This window comes from Odocoileus virginianus, unplaced genomic scaffold (genome assembly GCF_023699985.2).
Source record: "Odocoileus virginianus isolate 20LAN1187 ecotype Illinois unplaced genomic scaffold, Ovbor_1.2 Unplaced_Scaffold_2, whole genome shotgun sequence".
NCBI classification, from domain to species: Eukaryota; Metazoa; Chordata; class Mammalia; order Artiodactyla; family Cervidae; genus Odocoileus; species Odocoileus virginianus.
The window spans coordinates 6,068,091-6,080,363 of NW_027224264.1; the positions used below are offsets into that span (position 1 = coordinate 6,068,091).

Consider the following 12,273-nt stretch of genomic DNA (forward strand, 5'->3'; position numbering starts at 1 on the left):
ATACCAGAGTTTATCTTTTTACCTACTGAAGGACATTGTGGTTACTTCAAAGTTTTGGCAATTATGAATAACATGGCTATAAACATTTGTGTACACATTTTGTGTGAACATAAGTTTTCAACTCCTTTGGGTAAATACCAAAGGAATGCAATCACTGGACCCTATGGTAAGAACACATCTGGTTTTATAAGAAGTCGTCAATGCACATGTACCCCAATGTTCATCACAGCACTGTTTACAATAGCTAGGACATGGAAGCAACCTAGATGTCCATCAGCAGATGAATGGATAAGAAAGTTGTGGTACATATACACAATGGAATATTACTCAGCTATTAAAAAGAACACATTTGAGTCAGTTCTAATGAGGTGGATGAAACTGGAGCCTATTATACAGAGTGAAGTAAGTCAGAAAGAAAAACACCAATACAGTATATTAATGCATATATATGGAATTTAGAAAGATGGTAACGATGACCCTATATGTGAGACAGCAAAAGAGACACAGATATAAAGAACAGACTTTTGGACTCTGTGGGAGAAGGCAAGGGTGGGATGATTTGAGAGAACAGCACTGAAACATGTATATTACCATATGTGAAATAGATGACCAGTCCAAGTTCGATGCATGAAACAGGGCACTCAAAGCCGGTGCACTGGGACAACCCAGAGGGATGGGATGGGGAGGGAGGTGGGAGGGGGGTTTGGGATGGGGGACACATGTACACCTGTGGCTGATTCATGTCAATGTATGGCAAAAACCACCACAATATTGTAAAGTAATTAGCCTCCAATTAAAATTAATTAATTTTTAAAAAACAAAGTCATCAATGCTTCTTCCAAAGTACCTGTATCATTTTGCATCCCCACCTCCAGTAAATGAGAGTTTCTACTGATCCACATCATCATCAGTATTCAGTGTTATCAGTATTCTGGATTTTGGCCATTCTAATAGGTTTGTAGTGGTATTTCGTTGTTGTTTTAATTTGCATTGCACTGATGACATATGATGGAAAGCATTTTTACATATTCTTATTTACCATCCATATATTTTCTTTGATGAGGTGGGGGTGGGGCTTCCCTTGTAGCTCAGTTGGTAAAGGATCTGCCTGCAGTGCAGGAGACCCGGGTTCGATCCCTGGGTTGGGAAGATCCCCTGGAGAAGGAAATGGCAACCCACTCCAGTATCCTTGCCTGGAAAATCTCATGGACAGAGGAGCCTGGTGGGCTGCAGTCCATGGGGTTGCAAAGAGTCAGGCATGACTGAGCGACTAACACTTACACTTACTATATGAGTCACTGGTCTATTTTTCAAACAGGTTGTTTGTTTGTTTTACTATTGTTGAATTTTAAGAGTTCCTTGTATATTTTAGATAATAGTCCTTTATCAGGTATGTATTTTGTAAATACTTTCTTCAAGTCTATGGCTTGTTTTCTCAATCTCTTGACATTGTCTTTCACAAAGTTTTTAATTTCAATGAAGTCTAAGTGACCACAGATTTCTTTCATGGATCATAAACAGTTATACCCATATCCAAGGTGTCATCTAGGTTTTCTCTTATGTTGTTTTCTAGGAGTTTTATAGTTTTGCATTTTACATTTAGGTCTATGATCCATTTTGAGTTAATTTTTGTGATGGGTATAAGATTTGTATGTAGATTCATTTTTTTTGCATGTGGATGTCCAGTTGTTTCAGAACATTTGTTGAAGAGACTCCTTTTGCTCCATTCATCAAAGATCTGTTGATTCTATTCGTATGGGTCTATTTCTGGGTTCTCTATTCTGTTTCATTGATCTATTTGTCTATTCTCACCAATACCACACTGTCTTGATTACTGTAGCTTTATAGTAAGTCTTAAAGTTGTGTAGCATCAGTCCTCCAACTTTGTTCTTCTCCTTCAATACTGTGTTAGCTATTCTGATCAGGTTTTTTTTACCTCTCTGTAAACTTTAGAATCAATTTTTTTTCATATCCACAAAATAACTTGCTTGGGTTTTGATTGAAATTGCATTGAATCAAGTTGGGAAAAACTGACATCTTGACAGTATTGAGTCTTCCTATCTATGTGGTGCTGGAGAAGATTCTTGAGAGCCCCTTGGACAGCAAGGAAATCAAACCAGTCAATTCTAAAGGAATTCAACCCTGAATATTCATTGGAATGACTGATGAAACAATACTTTGGCCACCTGATGCAGAGAGCCAACTCACTGGAAAAGACCCTGATGCTGGGAAATATTGAAGGTGGGAGGAGAAGGGGATGATGGAGGATGTGATGATTGGATGGCATCACCAACTCGATGCACATGAGTTTGAGCAAGCTCCGGGAGTTCATGATGGACAGGGAAGCCTTGTGTGCTGCAGTTTCAAAGAGTCAGACACGACTGAGTGACTGAACTGAACTGAACAAGACACTTAGTATCATTTTTAATAATATTATACTATGCTAATTACTACTATTATTATTAAGGGAAGATATGACAGAGGATTGCACTGCTTATATTAATAATAGAATTCTGCATGTCTTCTTCCAGCATGGAATGAATGGTCTATAGGGAAAGATACTGGATAGCTTCTCTTCCTCTAAAGCTTCAGAGCTTTCCATTATTTTAATGAACTCAAATAACAGACACACTCACATTCAAAGGTTAGTACTTAGTGACTGAACAACAACAAAATCCATGAACATGAAATATGTATTTCTTCTTTGATTTTTGAACCAGCATTTTTTAGTTTTCTGAGTTTTTCAAGTGTACACACCACAGGAGCTCGGAATGATTAAGACATTTCCCGTTCTTCTCATAGTCTAGTTGCAAATGATTACTTCATCAGCTTCCATCCAAACTACTCATGCTTGCAAACCTAGAAAAACCACCCAAGGGCTTCTATAGTACCACAGAAAGGGAAAAATATATTCCTAATGGAATTTCACATCTTTGAAGCAGTACTATTGAGTTGGACACACCATTAACAAACATAAACTTAGTCAATTGAGTATTTCGGGTGTTAGGATAGCAGAGTACAAGTAGATAGGAGACAGTCCCTGCCCTTAAAGGTTATACAATCTAACTGAAGAGACTGATGATGATGGTGTTGATTACTACTATTATCACCACTGCCACCATCAAACACTTGCCAAGTTAGGTAAAGCTCTTGGCATGCAGTGTTTTCATTTAACTTTCAAAACAACCCAATGAGATAAGGGCTCTTTATAACTCCATTTAATAGATGAAAGGCTTTGAAGAGTTACATCTATAGTTCAAAGTCACACAGGATGTATACTTTCAGGCACCATGCTTTGGTATCTCCAAGTAAACAATTAGGAAATAATGAAAGACTCAAATGGTATAGACTAGGAATGTTACTGAAGTTTAAGGAATGAGGCTTTTAGAAGAAGACGGGATTTGAAACAATGGGCCAGATTTCTATAAAATACGTCTTGAGTTATGGGTAGTTATTAAATAGGTAAAGAAGAGGGGGTAAGACATTCCAGAGCAGGGATGACAAGTAAGCAAAGATGTTGAAGTGGATGATACATGCATATGCATGTATATATTGCACAGTTGGGAAAGATATAGTTGTAAGTCACCTGAGCACAAAAAGTCTTTTATTTTGGTAAATTACCCTCTGACTACTCATATGCATTAAAAAAGAAACCTTTCCATTGCTTTCCTCCTACCTCCCAGTATGCACTCCTGCCAATTATACCCCAGAAGGCAACTCTTTCCTAATAGTAGCTTGCTAACATTTGTCCATCACATCCTTCCAACCTGGCAATATGAGGGATGAACCACGACTGGGTTATTTACACAAGTGCTATTTTGGACAATGATTGGTCATTACAAGTAAATGCATGTGGCCAAAAACATCATTTCTGAAATACTAGATTTTATTATTCTTCTAGACAGACTGCCTATGCTTCCCCTCCATAAACCATTCCCTGCCCCCAAGAGTGATTGATGGCCCTAAGCATTTGTTACTGCAGTCAGAAGTAACATTTCAGAACTGGAGGTTTCTCCATCTGTAGGAGCTCTAGTCCTCACACCCAGTTTTCAGTGTTCTCCTTGAAGGCATACAAGGTTGGAAATAGCCTCCTTGTAAATAAGATCAAGAAAACAAACATGGGCATCAAATATCCTTTGGGCCAAGAGTTTATATAATGATTATTAGGTTCATCTTGACTCCCAATTGCCAACTAGAGGAGACAAGTTTTTAGAGAATGTCATAGCTGGAAGGGACCTTTAGACATTACTGAGTCTACACTTTGATTTTCTCTGCTGGCTGCGGAACAACTTAGAGGAAACAGCTAGGTTTAAAAGGACAGAACCCTAATGTGAAAAATATTTTCTTCTGCAGCAGTTTGGGAAATATATAAGAGAAGTAGGAATTATCCTCAATATAGAATTTTGAGATTAAAGCAGAAGAGTTTACAATGTATCTAGCCAAGCCCTGGACTAATTTGGTGGGGGTGGAGGGAGAATGAATTAAATTATCAGTTTTTTTTTAAAGAACAATACTATATCACTCTTTTCAAAATATATATTAATTCACAGTGCTTGTTAAAACATTAGCAAGTAGAGTTCCTGTTAGGCTTGTTTACAGTGAACAGATAAGGACGATGCATAATTAACAGCATTATTTTGCTACAATGAGCTCACTTCTTAAATCCTCAAGGAGTTCTGCTTTAAATGCCCTTCTCATCTCCCTCCCTTCCCCCAACACCCATCTCTACCTGTCAAATCCTACTCATTTCTCAAGGATCTTCTCAAATGCCACCTTGTCTGTGAAGCCACTTCACTGGAATTAATCACTTCTTCCTATGTTTTCTCATAATATTTTATCTAGAATTTGATTTTCATATATTTGCTTATTCTCTCATTTCTCCCCAAACCAAACCAAGCTTTTATTGAGTCTTAGTATATGCCACGTTCTGTGCTAGTGACTAGGCATACAGAGATGAACAAAAGTCACTTATTATTCTGGAAGAATTCACCATACTATGAGAGGCATGCCACATAAACAACCAAATACAAATCATTATAATCAGTACTGTAACAAACTATGAATAAAGTGCTATGGGAACAAAGATGGGGTAATGAAATCTGCTGGAATGGGTTTGGACATATGTGTTTGGGGTTGAGAGGTAGAGGGGATGAGGAATAGTCACAGAAGCCTTCACTGGCAAAGAATCATTTGAAAAGAATCTTTATTAATTTTATTTTTAAAATGTATTTATTTATTTATTTTACTTTACAACATTGTATTGGTTTTGCCATACACTGACATGAATCAGCCATGGGTGTACATGTGTTCCCCATCCTGAACCCCCCCTCCCACCTCCCTTCCCCATCCCATCCCTCTGGGTCATCCCAGTGCACCAGCCCCGAGCATCCTGTATCATGCATCAAACCTGGACTGGCGATTCATTTCACATATGATAATTTACATGTTTCAATGCCATTCTCCCATATCATCCCACCCTTGCCCTCTCCCACAGAGTCCAAAAGACTGTTCAATACATCTGTGTCTCTCTTGCTGTCTCACATACAGGGTTATTGTTACCATCTTTCTAAATTCCATATATATGCGTTAGTATACTGTATTGGTGTTTTTTTTTTCTGGCTTACTTCACTCTGTATAATAGGCTCCAGTTTCATCCACCTCAATAGACCGGATTCAAATGTATTCTTTTTAATGGCTGAGTAATATTCCATTGTGTATATGTACCACAGCTTTCTTATCCATTCATCTGCTGATGGACATCTAGGTTGCTTCCATGTCCTGGCTATTATAAACAGTGCTGCGATGAACATTGGGGTACACGTGTCTCTTTCAGATCTGGTTTCCTCAGTGTGTATGCCCAGCAGCACGATTGCTGAGGCCAAGGGTGGTGGCCGAGAGGAGCTACCCCACCTCCAAGGAGCGGCTGCTGCGCGGGTGCAGGAGGGCCGAGAGGAGCTACTCCATGTTCAAGGTCAGGAGGGGCGGCTGTGAGAAGATACCCCTCATCCAAGGTAAGGAGCAGCAGCTGCGCTTTGCTGGAGCAGCCGTGAAGAGATACCCCACATCCAAGGTAAGAGAAACCCAAGTAAGACGGTAGGTGTTGCGAGAGGGCATCAGAGGGCAGACACACTAAAACCATAATCACAGAAAACTAGCCAATCTGATCACAGGACCACAGTCTTGTCTAACTCAATGAAACTAAGCCATGCTGTGTGGGGCCACCCAAGACCATCGGGTCATGGTGGAGAGGTCTGACAGAATGTGGTCCACTGGAGAAGGGAATAGCAAACCACTTCAGTATTCTTGCCTTGAGAATCCCATGAACAGTATGAGAAGGCAAAATGATAGGATACTGAAAGAGGAACTCCCCAGGTCGGTAGGTGCCCAATATGCTACTGGAGATCAGTGGAGAAATAACTCCAGAAAGAATGAAGGGATGGAGCCAAAGCAAAAGCAATACCCAGTTGTGGATGGGACTGGTGATAGAAGCAAGGTCTGATGCTGTAAAGAGCAATACTGCATAGGAACCTGGAATGTTAGGTCCATGAATCAAGGCAAATTGGAAGTGGTCAAACAGGAGATGGCAAGAGTGAATGTTGACATTCTAGGAATCAGCGAACTAAAATGGACTGGAATGGGTGAATTTAACTCAGATGACCACTATATCTACTACTGTGGGCAGGAATCCCTTAGAAGAAATGGAGTAGCCATCATAGTCAACAAAAGAGTCCGAAATGCAGTACTTGGGTGCAGTCTCAAAAATGACAGAATGATCTCTGTTCGTTTCCAAGGCAAACCATTCAGTATCACAGTAATCCAAGTCTATGCCCCAACCAGTAATGCTGAAGAAGCTGAAGTTGAACAGTTCTATGAAGACCTACAAGACCTTTTAGAACTAACACCAAAAAAATATGTCCTTTTCATAATAGGGGACTGGAATGCAAAAGTAGGAAGTCAAGAAATACCTGGAGTAACAGGGAAATTTGGCCTTGGAGTATGGAATGAAGCAGGGCAAAGGTTAATAGAGTTTTGCCAAGAGAACGCACTGGTCATAGCAAAAGCCCTCTTCAACAACACAAGAGAAGACTCTACACATGGACATCACCAGATGGTCAACACTGAAATCAGATTGATTGTATTCTTTGCAGCCAAAGATGGAGAAGCTCTATACAGTCAGCAAAAACAAGACTGGGAGCTGACTGTGGCTCAGATCATGAACTCCTTATTGCCAAATTTAGACTTAAATTGAAGAAAGTAGGGAAAGCCACTAGACCATTCAGGTATGACCTAAATCAAATCCCTTATGACTATACAGTGGAAGTAGGAAATAGATTTAAGGGACTAGATCTGATAGAGTGCCTGATGAACTATGGACGGAGGTTCATGACATTGTACAGGAGACAGGGATCAAGACCATCCCCATGGAAAAGAAATGCAAAAAGGCAAAATGGTTGTCTGAGGAGGCCTTACAAATAGCTATGAAAAGAAGAGAATCGAAAAGCAAAGGAGAAAGGGAAAGATATTCCCATTTGAATGCAGAGTTCCAAAGAATAGCAAGGAGAGATAAGAAAGCCTTCCTGAGATCAATGCAAAGAAAGAGAAGAAAACAACAGAATGGGAAAGACTAGAGATCTCTTCCAGAAAATTAGAGGTACCAAGGGAATATTTCATGCAAACATGAGTTCAATAAAGGACAAAAATGGCATGGACCTAACAGGAGCAGAAGATATTAAGAAGAGGTAGCAAGAATACACAGAAGAACTGTACAAAAATGATCTTCACGATGCAGATAATCACGATGGTGTGATCACTCACCTAGAGCCCAGACATCCTGGAATGTGAAATCAAGTGGGCCTTAGAAAGCATCACTACGAACAAAGCTAGTGGAGGTGATGGAATTCCAGTTGAGCTATTTCAAATCCTGAAAGATGATGCTGTGAAAGTGCTGCACTCAATATGCCAGCAAACTTGGAAAACTCAGCAGTGGCCACAGGATTGGAAAAGGTCAGTTTTCATTCCAATCCCAAAGAAAGGCAATGCCAAAGAATGTTTAAACTACTGCACAATTGCTCTCATCTTATACGCTAGTAAAGTAATGCTCAAAATTCTTCAAGACAGGCTTCAGCAACACATGAACCGTGAACTTCCAGATGGTCAAGCTTGTTTTAAAAAAGGCAGAGGAACCAGAGATCAAATTGCCAACATCCGCTGAATCATCAAAAAAGCAAGAGAGTTCCAGAAAAACATCTACTTCTGCTTTACTGACTATGCCAAAGCCTTTGACTGTGTAGATCACAATAAACTGGAAAATTCTTAAAGAGATGGAAATACCAGACCACCTGACCTGCCTCCTGAGAAATCTATATGCAGGTCAGGAAGCAACAGTTAGAACTGGACATGGAACAACAGACTGGTTCCAAATAGGAAAAGGAGTACATCAAGGCTGTATATTGTCACCCTGCTTATTTAACTTATATGCAGAGTACATCATGAGAAACACTGGGCTGGAAGAAGCACAAGCTGGAATCAAGATTGCCGGGAGAAATATCAATAACCTCAGATATGCAGATGACACCACCCTTATGGCAGAAAGTGAAGAGGAACTAAAAAGCCTCTTGATGAAAGTGAAAGAGGAGAGTGAAAAGTTGGCTTAAAGCTCAACATTCAGAAAACTAAGATCATGGCATCTGGTCCCATCACCTCATGGGAAATAGATGGGGAGACAGTGGAAACAGTGACAGACTTTATTTTTTGGGGCTCCAAAATCACTGCAGATGGTGACTGCAGCCATGAAATTAAAAGATGCTTACTCCTTGGAAGGAACAGTTATGACCAACCTAGATAGCATATTAAAAAGCAGAGACATTACTTTGCCAACAAAGGTCCATCTAGTCAAAACTATGGTTTTTCCAGTGGTCATGTATGGATGTGAGAGTTGGACTGTGAAGAAAGCTGAGTGCTGGAAAATTGATGCTTTTGAACTGTGGTGTTGGAGAAACTCTTGAGAGTCACTTGGACTGCAAGGAGATCCAACCAGTCCATCCTAAAGAAGATCAGTCCTGGGTGTTCATTGGAGGGACTGATGCTGAAGCTGAAACTTCAATACTTTGGCCACCTCATTCGAAGAGCTGACTCATTGGAAAAGACCCTGATGCTGGGAGGGATTGGGGGCAGGAGGAGAAGGGGACAACAGAGGATGAGATGGCTGGATGGCATCACTGACTCGATGGACATGAGTTTGAGTAAATTCTGGGAGTTGGTGATGGACAGGGAGGCCTGGTGTGCTGTGATTCATGGGGTCGCAAAGAGTCGGGCACGACTGAGTGACTGAACTCACTGACTGACTGAATTATGGTTATTGGATACACATTTGTCTTCTGCTAGCCCACATACTCCTTTAGGTCAAGGACTGGGTTTTGGGCATCTTTGTTTCCCCATTTCTTATGTTAATGTTTAGTATGAGGTAAGTATTGAAGAAATACTTGAATGAATGAATAAAGAAAATCCAACTTATATTGATTCGGGGCACAATAAGCAATCTATGCAATGACACTCATTGATTATTTGTATCCATTTCTAGAATGATAAGCCAGTTTTACCTTCAGAGGCAGCATTAAAATGGATGGCATAATTGCTAAACTGATTCTCTATCCAGGACAACTGAATTTATATGTAGGAATTTACTTAAGAGTTATAACCAGGGATAGATACACCCAACTAATAATTCAGTTTGATCTTATTGGCTATAATCTTTCCCCCATATAGGCACAGTCATATATATAAGCAAGCTTGTAAGTTTTTACTTTCAAAGAAAAATCCAGATGATCATTTCTGGCAGCAATCTGGATTTAAGGTGTGCATTAACAAAACATGCTGTGCTAAACATCTGTTATGAATCATCACTTAATGGTTTAAAAGTTAAGTCTTGATTAACTTTTCAGACTACAAATGGACATCTAACAATTTTTTTAGGTGTTTTATAAAAGTAGTTCCAAGTCACTAAAGGAAGAGATTGCTCATTTTCCCATGAGTCCCACACTTATGGGCAGGAACCAAGAATATTCAGAAGGTAAGTGCTAGCGGTTGTCAAATGGTCTTCAAAATGTCTCACCCAAGTCTGTAGATCATGTCCTGCTTTGCTGGTTCTCTTGTTCTGCTTGTGTGGCAACTCCTCAAGACATCACAAGTTGTGGAGTGGCTATAAATAAGTGTGCTCTAGGTAAGCTGATTGAAGATTAGCATGTTGGAACAAGAGTTCATTAGCACCAAAAAAATTTAAAAGACTGGGAAGTGAACACCTACTCTAAGCTGGTAGCACCACGTAACTATCAAATCACTGCTGCCATCTGTTTATTTTTGCATTGTTTATGCTTCACTGATTAAGTACTCAAGTACTGTCAAAGTTATTTGATCTTGAAGACAATGCGCACACACACACACATTCTGTGATAACCTCATGCTGTAGTAGAGTTAATTATTTCCAATATTTCCTTTGAAACAAGTTCAGTATATTGTTGCCATTTTGCCAAATATATGTTATTAAGACAAAAGCTCTTCTCTGATAATTTACTCTCCTACAATTTTCTTTCTTTTGTTCAGGTTTACATCCATTGGTTTTTATGCTTGCTATAACTTGATTACATAGTACTGTACAAAGTTGAGGAAAGATCTTGTCTACAAACATCTATTGAAAGTCTCTCAAGAATAGGAAGTAATCTTGCCTAGGGATCAAGAGCACGGGTATGGGAGTCAGATGGGCCTGGACCAGTTAGCTCTGCTACTTAGTAACTGTAATGTGATCATTAATTCTCTTTTCTTTTTTTCTCTTTTTGCCAGCCTGCCTTCCAGTCTTCTTTTCATATTTAGTGTATGTTCATGAATATCTTCTATGTGTTGGCATTATTCTAGATATTGAAGATGTTATGGTGAGCCAAGCTGGCCTCATCCTTAGTTTTATGAAGCTAACACTACAGTGAAGGAGGGGGATATGAAAATATGAATGAATATAAAATAATTACACATTATGATAAGTGCTCTGAATAAAGAACTGTGTTTGATGAGAAAAATTTCAAGCGACAAAATTAGGAAAATGATAGTATCTACCTTAAAAGTTTATTGAAGATTAAATTAGATAATGTGGGTGAAGAATTTAGCATGGCTTCTGGGTCATATTGAACACTTGCTAAGTGGTAATCATAACATGGTAATAATTAAGATGATGATGTAGAAGTAGTCCTAGCCGTCAAGGGTTCAAAGTCTACTGAGAGACAGCATATATATGAGTTATTGCACTACACTCTAAGATAACAAAACTGAGGCATGGAGAGTTTAGGTCATCAGCTCAATATCACACAGCTAATAAGTAGAAGAATAGGAATAGAAGCCCGGACAGCTCTGATGCCAATGACCACAGTCTTATCCATCATACTAAACCCCCTCCCAAAGAGCCCTTTATTGATTGTATTCCCCTAGATCATTAAAAACATTACTATCACAGTTCTTACTACATTATATTTTCATCAGCTTTTTCTGTGGTTGTCTCTCCTTCTAGGCTCTGGAATCCTTTATTCCTCCTTGTTATTCCTAATGCCTAGATACTGTGTCTGACATAGAGAAGATGTTCAGTAAACAATTTTAAACAAATTAATAAGGAAATCTATGAGTATATATAAGGGAGGCCTGCACAGACATTGTTCTTCCCAGAAGCAGATGCCAAACTATTTAAAATGGGATACTATTCTGTTGTTGTATTAAGATGAAATCTATTTTAGTGGGTTTCTTATGAATATTTTAAATGGAGAGAGAGGAGATAAAACGGTATTATAGTCCAAACATGCTGATAATGTAAGGGAATCACAATTACAGAAATACTAACTTTAACAATGATAGGTCTGGAGATAGGGAGATAATTTTCATCACAGAGAAATTCTTTATGGGTAAGAAAGAACTGACTGGAATTTCTTGAGAATTTAAAGCTATTAAACTTACTAAAATAAATGTGTATGTAGCAGCCATATTTGTTAATACCTTGAGGTAGGGAATACAAACCTCATTTACTTTTGTATATTCTACAGGGACTAGCTCAAAGTAAGCGTCAATACATAGGCGTTCAATTAAATTAACTCTGCAAGGACTCAGTAATTGTCCAAGTGGGGCTTACCTGCAATGCCTATTTCATAAAGCCATAGCCATATATGATGGCATTATGTGATCCAGAACAGAACTTAGCTCCTAGTCATTTCTGCAGAAGGAAAATGGTGGTTCAAAGTTGGG

General features: G+C 39.1%; 1 protein-coding gene across 12 annotated transcripts in view; it reads right to left on the reverse strand.

The window, feature by feature from the left end:
• Positions 1 to 12,273, reverse strand: part of ENOX2 (ecto-NOX disulfide-thiol exchanger 2) — a 303,381-nt gene that overhangs the window by 81,941 nt on the left and 209,167 nt on the right. The window lies entirely within an intron of this gene.